Source organism: Ctenopharyngodon idella, chromosome 20, assembly GCF_019924925.1.
Source record: "Ctenopharyngodon idella isolate HZGC_01 chromosome 20, HZGC01, whole genome shotgun sequence".
Taxonomy (NCBI): Eukaryota; Metazoa; Chordata; class Actinopteri; order Cypriniformes; family Xenocyprididae; genus Ctenopharyngodon; species Ctenopharyngodon idella.
In genome coordinates, this window is record NC_067239.1 from 11,488,304 (window position 1) to 11,500,793 (window position 12,490).

At 38.6% G+C, this 12,490-nt stretch overlaps 2 protein-coding genes across 11 annotated transcripts in view; one reads left to right on the plus strand and one right to left on the minus strand.

The window, feature by feature from the left end:
* Nucleotides 1-12,490, plus strand: part of LOC127502714 (DNA polymerase zeta catalytic subunit-like) — an 845,784-nt gene that overhangs the window by 671,848 nt on the left and 161,446 nt on the right. The window lies entirely within an intron of this gene.
* The window catches only part of traf3ip2a (TRAF3 interacting protein 2a), a 90,737-nt gene that overhangs the window by 75,679 nt on the left and 2,568 nt on the right, over nucleotides 1-12,490 (minus strand). The window contains exon 3 of one of the 10 annotated variants that reach the window (XM_051875998.1): nucleotides 10,240-10,345. The exons of 8 other annotated variants lie outside the window; for them this stretch is intronic. The gene's annotated coding sequence lies outside the window, so the exon portion shown is untranslated. Of the gene's footprint in view, nucleotides 1-10,239; nucleotides 10,346-10,997; nucleotides 11,993-12,490 lie in introns of those variants that run through there. One more of the 10 variants, XM_051875999.1, reaches the window with a different exon arrangement.

Consider the following 12,490-nt stretch of genomic DNA (forward strand, 5'->3'; position numbering starts at 1 on the left):
AAAAATAAATAAATGCTCAAACATCCATTTTGATACAGGCATGGGTGTTAATTTGAGCTATTCCTTCAGTGAAACGACACACTACAGCCTGTAAAACTATGAAATAAATATCAGTAAATAATGGTAACCTAAATAACAAGAAAGTTAAGTACTATTGCTAAGTACTAACATTCGTTTTTTATTTCCACACAAAGATGCGTCATATAGCCTACTGCTCGAATGAAAGGAAGAAACGTTTATAATCCCCTGCGTGAGTGAAGATTTGAGAAAATAAACAGATTTCATGTTCAGTGGAATAACTAATGGAATATTGTTAAATTCCCTGCTAATCGGGTGACCAGATCACGATTCGCAAAACAGAATACAAAGCCGACAAAGCTTAAATGTATGGACTCACATACCTCTCTCATTCGGCATGAACCAAAATGTTTCCATGGCTGCGATGTCACATTTAATTGCTAACCTATTAGCCTGTTTCTTCTGTAAACAAAGCTTTGTGCTTAACTCGCGTCATATTCACGTAAATACTGGCACAGTCCTATCAGTGGGTACCGAATATATCCAGATACTCGGTACTCCCGGTACTACAGAATTGCGGGTATCATCACATTTTAAAAATTTCAGTACCGACTTGGTACCGAAGTACCGGTACTTTTGACAACACTACTTCATGTGCTCAGTGAATCTAACAGGTCTCAGCTGGGCATTGTTCATTATTAATTTTATAAATTTGAAGGATATATTTGTGTTGTGAACAACAGTTAAGATGGCATTCCAGGGACCAGTTTACGAAAGGCCCCTCTCTAACTGCTGGTGTGTAAGAAGATGTGCCACACTGTGACTGGATCTTTGGTGAATGAACATAAACAAATGTTCAGCAACATCAGATAAGATGTTAGGACAACTACCAGACACCTCTTCCAGAGCAGGAAGGGGAACCTTCTGCACCCACCAAAACCAAAGAGAGGACTTCTCATTGGACGACACATTGACTCTAACCACCAAACTCATTCCTAAGATTTAGGCAAGGACTGCCATATAAATTCCTTCAGGACCCCATGGATGGAGCAGCAGTGACTGAAATAAAGAGAGGCCACAGAGATCTATCTAAATCCATTCATACCTATGTTTGGAGGCCTTAATTTGAATGAAACTGCATCACATCCACTCTGTCTTCACGCAAAGCACAGTTTATGTTAATGGTCACTGACTGTTAAAACAACAGGTCATGGGACAGTCCTGTTAACAGATAAACAAATGCATGGACGATGATTTAATCATTTCATATTGTGTTTGGTGTCTATCTGTTCCCTACGATGCCTTTAATCATTTGAAAGAGGTTTGGTAAAGAAATAATGCATGGGTAAAATGTTAAAGACACCATTTTAACACTGTACTTTATGCTATGCAAATGAGTTCCACACTAGGGTGGGCAACACCAGGGTTGCTTCAGATAACAGTGGCCAATCACACTCCAGGATCGGCAAGGCGCCACATTTCAATCTCCTCCTCATTAGAAAGGGATAAATATGTCCCCCGGGTAGACACACCCTTGTTCTGCGTTTCCAGCTCGACGGGGAAGGAGACATTAACAGACACCCCACGTCCTGAGTTTCTGACCTGACGAGGAAAGAGACTACAAGACGGTTAAGGTGAAGCTTTTGCGAGCAAAACCTTTTACATTGCTTTCAGCTGCACTCTAGCTGCAAAAAGGGCCCCAGCTTTGAGGGACTTCATCTGACCCTCACGGCTCCTACAGCGACGCAGCCAGCCTGCAAAGGAACCTGTGAAGATTCATCTGACCCAGCTGCCCAGTCCACCCTAAAGGACCCTCTTGGCGCAACCGAAGTTCAGCATCCTCCAGCCCAGCGTGGCACGACTACTGGATCGCAACTGCGCGCCCTCCCACTGCACGCAGCCTGCATCATCAGTGGAAGACGTCTCTGCTACCGGATTGATCACCCGACTGTGTGGAACGTAAATATAAACTTACCAAACCTCTTTCTAGAGACCTTGGCATTAGTTTATACATGCAGCATATGTTTTTCTAACCTGTTTAGATAACAGTTACTTGAGGTCAGCTTGTTACAAATAATAGGTATATTATTTGTTGAATGATAAATAAGCAATTATTTATCACCCTTTTACCAGAGCCATTAGGTGGCTTCCATAAGAAGCATTCCCATACAATTCTCTTCCATTCTACATTCAATTTAACAGCATTGCATTTATCCATTCCGTGTTCACTTCATTTATTTGTCTCTTTGATTTAATTCAGTATTTTCCTTTGATTATTATTTTACTATCTTTTAGAAGTGCATATTCATTATTTCATTATTAGTCGTTGTGGTATTTACTCTTGCATGTCTGTTGTTAATAAATTTCACTGATTTTATTATAACTGTGTCTTCCTTGTGTTGATGATCAAAGACTCTACTAGTTGACCAGACTCTCACAAATCCTTCAGATAAATCAGTTGACCAACTCCCTCCAGTTTATATTAATTCTAAATTATTGAACAGCTCTTTTGGAGTGTTCTTAAATTGTTAAGATAGTATTCTTAACTGGTGCCCCGTATTACAAAAGGGGGGAGTGGTCATCTGATACACTCATAACCACACCTTAAAGTGGCACGTGATCAAAAATCACTACGTCACCGGTGAATGGAGTAAAAATCACTACATTTGTATGATACTGAAATATTATTATAATGTTGTGTTATTCACAAATCTAATTATTGTCATATTCATGTTTCACAGAAGCTCCACCTGTCCCCTTTAAAACAACTGACATGCCTTCCAGTCCTCTAAGCCATTTCTTGGTTGGACATGTTCCAGATCTGACTCATTCTGAATATGGTTATTACACAGATACTTTTTTAAAAAAAAAAAAATTGTTTGCTTGCAAGCTTTGCTCATCAAACCCAGATAGCAACATCATGTTGGCCCAGATCTGGCCCACATCTGGTCCGTGTGGAATCCAGATGTTGCTGTCTGGGAAGTGATCACTTATGGGCAAATTCCTTGCTCTGGTAAAATCCTTTCAATTAAAATGTGACTCAATTCAATTATGTGACTATCCATTTTTTAAAATGATATACATTAAAAAAAACTTGGTATGTTTTGTCTGTAAATGCTTCCTTAACTCTTTTTGTAGCTGCTCAGCTGCACATCCTAACACTTTTGGACACAAACTCCTGTGGCTGAAATGCCTCACAATATCAGTGTCTCACTGGCCAATATACGACTGAAGCTGAGGAGCTGGAGAAGTGATTCATGGTATTTTTAGGGGTTCAAGCGCGTAGCGCTGAATCCCCATTGTAATTGTTAAATTTTCCAAGGATCTGCATTCTCCCATAAAAGTGATCGGGCAGACCAAACCGTAAGTCGTAGAGACATGAAACTTTGAGGGCTGGTAGTACTCATACCGCCTACAACATCACCAAGGCTCGCCCCGATCGGCCTAGAGGTCTGTAAGAATTTTGAAAGAAATCGGCCACTAGTTGGCGCTAACGAGTTTTACGACTCAGTAATCACGTGGTGTTTCACAGATTCACACAATATGCATATCATTTGATAGATCTCCTCATGCTGAATAACTTTGCCTCAAGAACCAATGCTGTCAATCAAATCGTTCATTAATTCTTCATGAATAGCTGAAAAACCTACTTTTGCGAACTAGTCCTAGGTTTTTCGCCCGATCGGACAAAATCTAGTGCAGGACAATTCTCTGGACTCTCTAGATCAATAATTATCAAAAAAAAGTTGAACTTTACCCTTTGGGTCGCTATAACAGGGTCATTTATAAAATGGGCATGGCTAAATATACCCAAAAGCCTATAAATAATAAAACTCAGAACTTTACAGAATTAAGGGAGCACATGCAGCATATGACTCTAAAGAAGCATGCCAACTTTTATGGAGATCGGACCATTGGTGGCGCTATAACTGTTAAAAAGCTTTTAAAAACTTATGTTTTTAATGGTTTTGGCTGAAAATATATATAACTCTGGGTGTGGTTTTACTTATTTTCACGGGAGTTATGTCTTTAGACTCCTGAAATCTTGACGAGTCCATCGATACCAGACTTGCCAGGTTTTGCCTTATGTTTTGTGCAATGTTGTGATTTAGCGCTTAAAAACTTTTGCGAATATCTTCGAAATCGTTAGTCCGAGCGAGACAAAACCACCGTAGTAAACCTAAGTCTCTCATGGGTCATTTTTTATGCTCTTGTATATATATATATATATATATAAATATAAGTGTCTGTAACTTCAAAACTAAATGAGATATTTTTACCAAAATTAACACGCATATGTATGGGCACACTCTGAGGACACCCAAAAAAATTGGTGGAGATCGGGCAATAGGTGGCACTCTAACTGTCAAAAAACTTTTAAAAACCATGTTTTTCCTTACTAAATTGCCTGTATTGGCTGTAAATGGTATTTCCATCTATGATCCAAGTGCTTACATGCTATAATAAAATAAATATAATACCTTTTTACGCATGTCTTTAAAGGCCTTAAAGTGCTTGAACCCCGATGATTGCTGCTCGCAGCTATATTTTATTATTATTTTTATTATTATGTAAAGCTACTTCATGTTTGCTGTAAAGATTTACTCTGTGCTTATATTTTGACATAATTAATCAAAATAGAATAATACATTTTATATTCTGTATTTTGTCTTTTCAGATATCTACTTTGAGGCGGAGTGCCATTGAAGGACAAAACACCAAGTGTCACACCGTGTCCTAACCAGACGCGATGCGATAAGATTCCACCGACAAGCAATTTGACTGTCCACACTAGACGCAACGCAAAAATGAGAACTGATAAAATCAATCAAAAACCACAGCCAATCAGAAGAGAGTGTGGGCGGGCTCTCTCGGCAAGAGCACAGCGGACATAATGAAATGGTCAAGTACATAGTAAAATTCATAAATATTACACAATTTAAACATTATTTGAAGTACATACGGAGTGACTGAACCAATCTTTGTCATAGAATACACTTGTTTGTTCGCATTGAGTTAACAGTTTGAACGTTCTTGTGCCCATTTATTTATTTTCAAGATCTGAGGTGAATTAGCCAGTGTTGTTTTCATTACAGCTAAAAAGCTGGGAACACAGAGCGATATTCAAACTCACGTTAGACGCTTTTAACATTAAATAAAGCACATAAACAGTACCTGATATTATTATTGCCATACTTTGTGTTGCAGTTCCAGCTGCGACGTCATGGAGAAACAGAAACCGTTTCTAAAACAGAATATTCGTGTGTCGCCGTCGTGGCTGGTTAGAACAAAAACTCTGATTAACATGGAAAAGATACCTTTTATCGCTTGTCGCGGCGTCGCGTCGCGTCTGGTTAGGACACAGTGTCACATGAACAAACTTTCAAGTAAGTATGGAAAAGAAGTTGAGAATAAGTTGAGTATTAGACACCTTTCTTGAGGTGCATCTTTGATTAAACTGTCTCTTGTGAGCTACTTGTGTCGTTTAGTCTTGCACTCTCGCCTAAGGTGAATTTTGTGACAATTACATGATTATCAACTGTTTTGATTTAAATGAAGGGTAAAAACAACAACAACAACAACAAAAAACAGCAGTGTCGATATATAGATATATATATATATATATATATATATATATATCCCCCCCACTCCCGCAGGATTCTGTCCCGCTCAAGCCCGCTCCCGCAAAAAAAAAAAAAAAAAAAAAAAAAAAAAAACTTTATCTTGTCCCGCTCCCGCCCACAGCATTCATGTTTTGTCCCGCTCCCACCTGCAAAATTCTCAAAATTTACATGAATTCCTAGCATAAACACTCCCGATAAAATATCTGTTATTAAAGCATCAACATTCACAAACCACAGTTAGTTTTTAACAGAAAAGCAAGCTGCTGCGTGCATGGTTTGGTATGGCAGAATACGCGCAAAGAGCGCTCCCTTTATAATGACTAAAAAGTTGACATCTCAGTTCATCGCAATCAGTTATAACACAATGGATATATGAACAATGAATCTTTCATAATGTCTACACTTCGTGTGTTATAATAGGGTTCGTGAGTGCACAAATTTCAGCACCGCATAAAAACTCTGGCATTTTGAGTGGTGAGAGGATTCTAACATAAACACCTCTGATTTGCCATTGCGTCTCAGAAATCAACAAATATGTCTGTGATTGGCTACATTGCAAACGTGTTATAAAGAGAATCTTGTATATGCTTGCGACTGTAAATAGTTTATTATATGAGTTGTTCTTGTTGCTTTTGTGCAATATATGAATAACAATTTATTAGTTTTTAGATATTTTATGTTTAGATATTTTTATTTTGTGGGAGTCCCGCAAATCATTTTATCCTCCCGCAAACTGCACACATTAACGTCTTACCGCCCACGCCCACCTGAGCCCATCAAATCTTGTCCCGCGCCGCACTCTGTTGCGTTGGGTCACCAGTGCAGGTCTCTAGCTTACACTAGTCACTGTACGCTCTGGCGCTGACACCGGCCATAGACCTCATGATGCATTAAAAAAGGCTATATGTTTCCAACGCCATGTCTCTCTGCACTCGCTCTACGCGACTGCATAGGGCCTGAACCAGCTATGAATCCAGAGAACGATCGTGGCTGTAACGCCGCCTCTTGTAATCAGAACTAGTTGCCTTTGAGCAATGACTGTTACATTGTGTAGCATGACAGGCTGATGGCTGCGGCCTTGGCAGAGTGTTTTGCTATGCTCTCACGAACATGATGAAGATAGTGAGACTTTCAGTTCTCTTATGTCTGTTCTCAAGTCCCCCGCTCCTTGCAGGCGTCAGGAGCAGTAATGGCCTGTGTGTCACAGGATCGTTTCGCTGTGCAGCTGGATTATATCAGTGTGCCTGAAATGTATCTCTTTTTGTTCAGCCAGCCCGTCAGTGGCCTTGTCTTTTGCAAGAGTACTTGGACGGCGACTGTATGCCCTCCCTGTTTTAAGCATACCACTATAACGGTGCGATGCCTTCATTCATATTCATAGTCGTCAGGCATAATGCACTGTCGATGAGAATTTTGAGTGGCACAAGAAGGCTGATTACCCCTCGCCCTTCTACATGATCATCTTGTGCTGGGCACTCTGGTCAGTTCTGTGATTTGAATGTCTCCTCACTCGCATCGCGATGTGGCCTTGCAAGAGGATTATTTCTACAATGTGAACTGACATTGTGGGTGGTGTCAAATAGGTCATGCGACTATTACAACAGTTGTAGACGCCCCTGCTAAGTGGTGTTTAACTAGGTCGTTTAGCCATTCGCAGTCTGTTACAGGCGCAGACACTGCTGCCTTTCTGCGTGATTGTCACCCTCGTGGGTTATTCTATGCGCATTGCTGTTTTACACATTCATTGTGTAAAAAGCACAGACTAGGGATCCATCATCATTTGTGATTTCTCCCACACAGGTAGTAACCTTTGCAAAAACCTATGCATGTTGCCATGGCCTATATGGTAAAAATTTATAACCTGGATGTTCCTTGCAATGGATGTATTGTCCAGGCGGGAATCAGGCTATGTTGTTCTTTATAATTCTTTTGCACTTTAATCTGTTTGAAACATTTTACTTTATAATTTTTGTGTATTACGTTATTGTATTTAAATGTTCAGAGTTCTTTTTGTTATAAGAAAGAGTTCTTAAACCTGTTATACTATGACAACACCTTTTTTGCAACTTACTGCGATAATACCGTATACCGTGATAAAAGCTTCAGCAATTATCGCAACATGAAAATCTGATAGTCACATGCCTAGCGAGTACATTAGGTGTTATGGGAAGTGTTCCTAATTTATGCAGCCTAACAATTTACATGATTTGAATTATAGAAGTAGATATTGTGTTATGTGTATGCCAAGTTAAAGAGATCGCAACAGATGTGAAGGACTATATAATGTGTTAAAAGCTCGCTCAAGTACGGGGGAGCTAAACCGTTTAGTGCTTTGTAAGTAATTAGCAAGATTTTAAAATATATATGATGTTTAATAGGGAGCCAATGCAGTGTTGACAGATATGGTCATACTTCCTGGTCATACTAATATGGACATACTTCCTGGTTCTAGTAAGAACTCTAGCTGCTGCGTTTTGGACCAGCTGGAGTTTGTTTATTAAGTGTGCAGGGCAACCACCAAGTAGAGCATTACAATAATCTAGCCTTGAAGTCATGAACACATGAACTAACTGTTCCGCATTTGTCATTGAAAGCATATGTCGTAATTTACATATATTTTTAAGATGGAAGAATGCAGATTTACAGGTGCTATAAACGTGGCTTTCAAATGAAAGACTGGTATCAAAGAGCACACCTAGGTTCCTAACTGATGACGAAGACTTGACAGAACATCCATCAAATGTTAGTAGTATTCTACGTTATAATGTGCGGAGGTTTTTGGTCCAATAATTAGAATCTCTGTTTTTTCAGAATTAAGTAGTAGGAAATTGCTAGTCATCCAATTTTTTATATCAGCTATGCATTTCGTTAATTTTGTGAATTAAAAAAAAATCTGCATATAATAAAGAGTATAAACTATATATAAATCACATCTTAGTAAGATACAGTGCTCAGCATAAATAAGTACACCCCCTTTGAAAAGTAACATTTTAAACAATATCTCAATGAACACAAAGACAATTTCCAAAATGTTGACAAGACTAAGTTTTATATAACATCTGTTTAACTTATAACATGAAAGTAAGGTTAATAATATAACTTACAGAACAAAATTTTCAGTTTTACTCAAATTAGGGTGATGCAAAAATGAGTACACCCCACTGAAAGTCTCTGGAGTAAAGCTAAATTTTAGACTACAAATGTCTAATTTAACAAGAATTCAACCACAGTTGAGTCTAATTACTCATTACACAGGTGTCAGCAATGGCACCACATGGAAGAGAAATGTCACAAGACCTGAGAAAGAAAATACTTTATTTACACCAGAAAGGTGAAGGCTACAAGAAGATCAGCAAAGCTTTACTTATCAGTCAGAATACTGTAGCAAAAGTGGTACAAAAATTTAAAAAAGATGGAACTGCAACCATCTCACAGAGACATCCAGGTCATCCACGGAAGTTAACACCTCGACAGGAGCGTCTTCTGATGAGAAGGGTTGAAGAAAATCGGCATGCAAGTTCACTGCAGTTATCTAAAGAAGTAGAAAGCCAAACTGGGGTGACTATTTCCCGTGACACAATACGGCATACACTGCAGAGGAATGGCATACATAGGTGCTGTCCATGAAAAAAAGCCTCTCCTAAAGCCCAGGCACAAAAAAGCCCACCTAGAGTTTGCCAGGGCCCATGCTGACAAAGATGAAGACTACTGGGACTCTATACTCTGGAGAGATGAGACCAAGATAAAGGTTTTTGAAACTGATGGCTTCAAAACTGTATGGCGTCCCAAAGGTGAGGAATACAAAGAAAAATGCATGGTGCCTACAGTGGAACATGGTGGTGGCAGTGTCCTTATGTGGGACTGCATGAGTGCTGCTGGTGTCGGGGAGATGCATTTCATTGATGGTATCATGAATTCAAAAATGTACTGCTCTATACTTTAAGAGAAGATGCTACCATCACTCTGTGCCCTTGGTCGTCGTGCACTTTCCAACATGACAATGATCCTAAACACATTTCTGAAGAAGAGCAGGGTGAAAGTGATTCAGTGGCCAAGTATGTCTCCTGATCTGAACCCAATCGAACACCTATGGGGAATTCTGAAGAGACAAGTTGAGCATCACTCTCCATCCAGCATCCAGTCTCTAAAAGAGCTCATTCTTTAAGAATGGAAAAAGATAAATGTTGCAAAATGTCGCCAACTTGTTCATTCCATGCCTAGAAGACTTGGTGCTGTCATTAAAAATCATAGATGCCATACAAAGTACTAGATGTAGTAGTTTTTGTTGTGGGGTGAACTCATTTTTGCATCACCCTAATTTGAGTAAAACTGAAAAATGTGTAATCTAAGTTATATTATTAACCTTACTTTCATGTTATAAGTTAAACAGATGTTATATTAAACTTAGTCTTGTCAACATTTTGGAAATTGTTTTTGTGTTCATTGAGATATTGTTTAAAACGTTACTTTTCAAAGGGGGTGTACTCATTTACGCTGAGCACTGTATAAGTCAACATTTGAACTGATTTAAAGTTGTTGTTTTTTTTTTAACATTTGTATCATTAGATATTTGAGTAAACTGAAACCCAGTACTTACGTTTAATAGTGTTTATCTCAATTTCTCTCAAAAAATCCTGTCGTCACCGGTGTGCAATGAATTCTGGGGTAGGCAAGGCCACGAAGGATCCATCATCTGTTGTATCCTTCATTTCACGGGAAACAAAGGAAGCATTTGAAGGAGCCTTCGAATTGGGACAGCCTTCGTTGCGGCGGGGTGACGCGATCGGTCTTTGAATTGGGACGCAGTTATAAATATGTGGTGCAAAAGTAAGTGCGCTTGGAACGTTCTTGGTGGAACTTATTTGTTAGCGAAAAACAGCGTTTGAGACTTGTAGCAGCAGATTCAAGCAGTTGTAGTTACGACTTGTGATTGTGCTAGAAAAATATCAAAGAAAAGCAATGTAATTGTGACAAAATATTCTACAAGTGTGCAACTGCACTGTTTGATCTGCACTATAAATGTGTTCAAATCACACTTCATATGAGTGTGCAGTCTGCATTGTGACTGATTTTTTTATTTGAAAAAAATTGGAGGAAAAAAAAAAAAACATTGCCCCTGTTAAACAACCACAAAAACTCCTTGAATCCAGTCGAGTTTTTTTTTGTGTAGCCTATTCCAAGTCTTTACTCAATAATACTTAATTACAACATACTCCTGATCCAGCCCTATGCAAAGCATACTATAAGAACACTGTCTAGTTTCAGTAAAAGGCACAATTTGTAAGACTTTTGGATTAAAATATCCAAAAAACAATAGAACAGTGTTATATATATTTTGTTGACTTGTGTACTTACATTACCCCTATTTCCAAGAATGTTTAAATCCAGAGAAATAAGCAATTTAAACAGGACACGGACTGTGTCTCTGCGTCGCGTATCAATGACATCATACCTGCGTTACCCTCGATTTCAAACACAAAAGACCCTTTAATATATTATGTTTTATTAAACAAGGGAACAACTGTTTGGATACATTTATAGATAGAAACTAATCAATGTTATATAGCTCAACACGTTTAGTCTTACTATTTGAATCTCTCCTTTTTTTTTTGGATTATATTAATATATATAATTCATAGCAGCCGAGTGAATGCACAGAATAACATTATAACATCATTTTCAACACACTCAAATGTATCTAATATGATAAAGAGCGCTGCGTTACCCCACATACGGAAGCGGCGACTCATTCAGCTCCCACAGCACTCAGCCCTGCTCTGTTTCATAGTACAGTAACGTTAATAATATCATCCATGAACATGATTTCTGCCTGAGTCCCGTCTTATTCTTTTCCCCCGGCTGTGAGTTGAAGGCCGCGCTCAATCGCAGCATCATCAAGCTACGCCTTTGTTTTGAATAGGCGACCTCTAGCGGCGAAAAATGACATATTGGCTACATTTACATGCACCCAAATAATCCATTTGTAATCGGATTGACGGCTCAATCGGATTGAAAAACGTTCATGTAAACACCTTAATCGATCCGATTGAGCTCGATCCGAATGAAATTTCGATCGGATTGGAAGGGGTGGTTTAGTCCTTTTGTAATCAGATCCAACAGCAAAAAATTACCATGTAAACGCTTGAATCCGACTACTTTCTCAATCGTATTCAGAAGTCTCTGGGGCACATGCACAGTGCAATGTTGATACGCATTACGCAGTACGCAAGTTCATGTTCACGTCTTTAGTTGTAAAGATGTATGCCAACAGGCAGTGGCATCGCTGTATCCCTTCGTCATAATATTGGAAATCTTTCCATTTTAAAACAAGAAGGGGAGCCAATGGATATCACACAAGAAGCAACGTGCAAACTTTGCGCAAGAGTTATGCCGGAGAAAAAGTCTCAACCTGGGTCAGTATTCACTACAGAAACTGAAAGTAAAAGGTGACGGAGCTGTCTGACGCTGCATTAACTGGGCATATTCTCTCAGAGACGAATTTCAACATAATATGCTGATAATGGTATATAACTGTCTTAATTTATTCCATTATTTCTCTTGTGGCTGTACATATAGGCTAGTGAAACAAATGAGAATAATAGTATTTTGTGTTAAACAGGTTGTTTTTTTTTTTAAAGTCGGTGCTTGAAGTAAAGCTGTGCTTAATTTTCATTGATGACAATATTATAGCCTACACTCTTAATCATTTTAATAATAGGCCTTATAATTCATTGTATAATAGACGTAAAAAAATAGCTAATAGCAATCTTTTATTATCCTCACAACACGTATAATATTAATAATAAAATAAACCGAACCTAATAGTTAGAATAGACTAGAAGAATGTA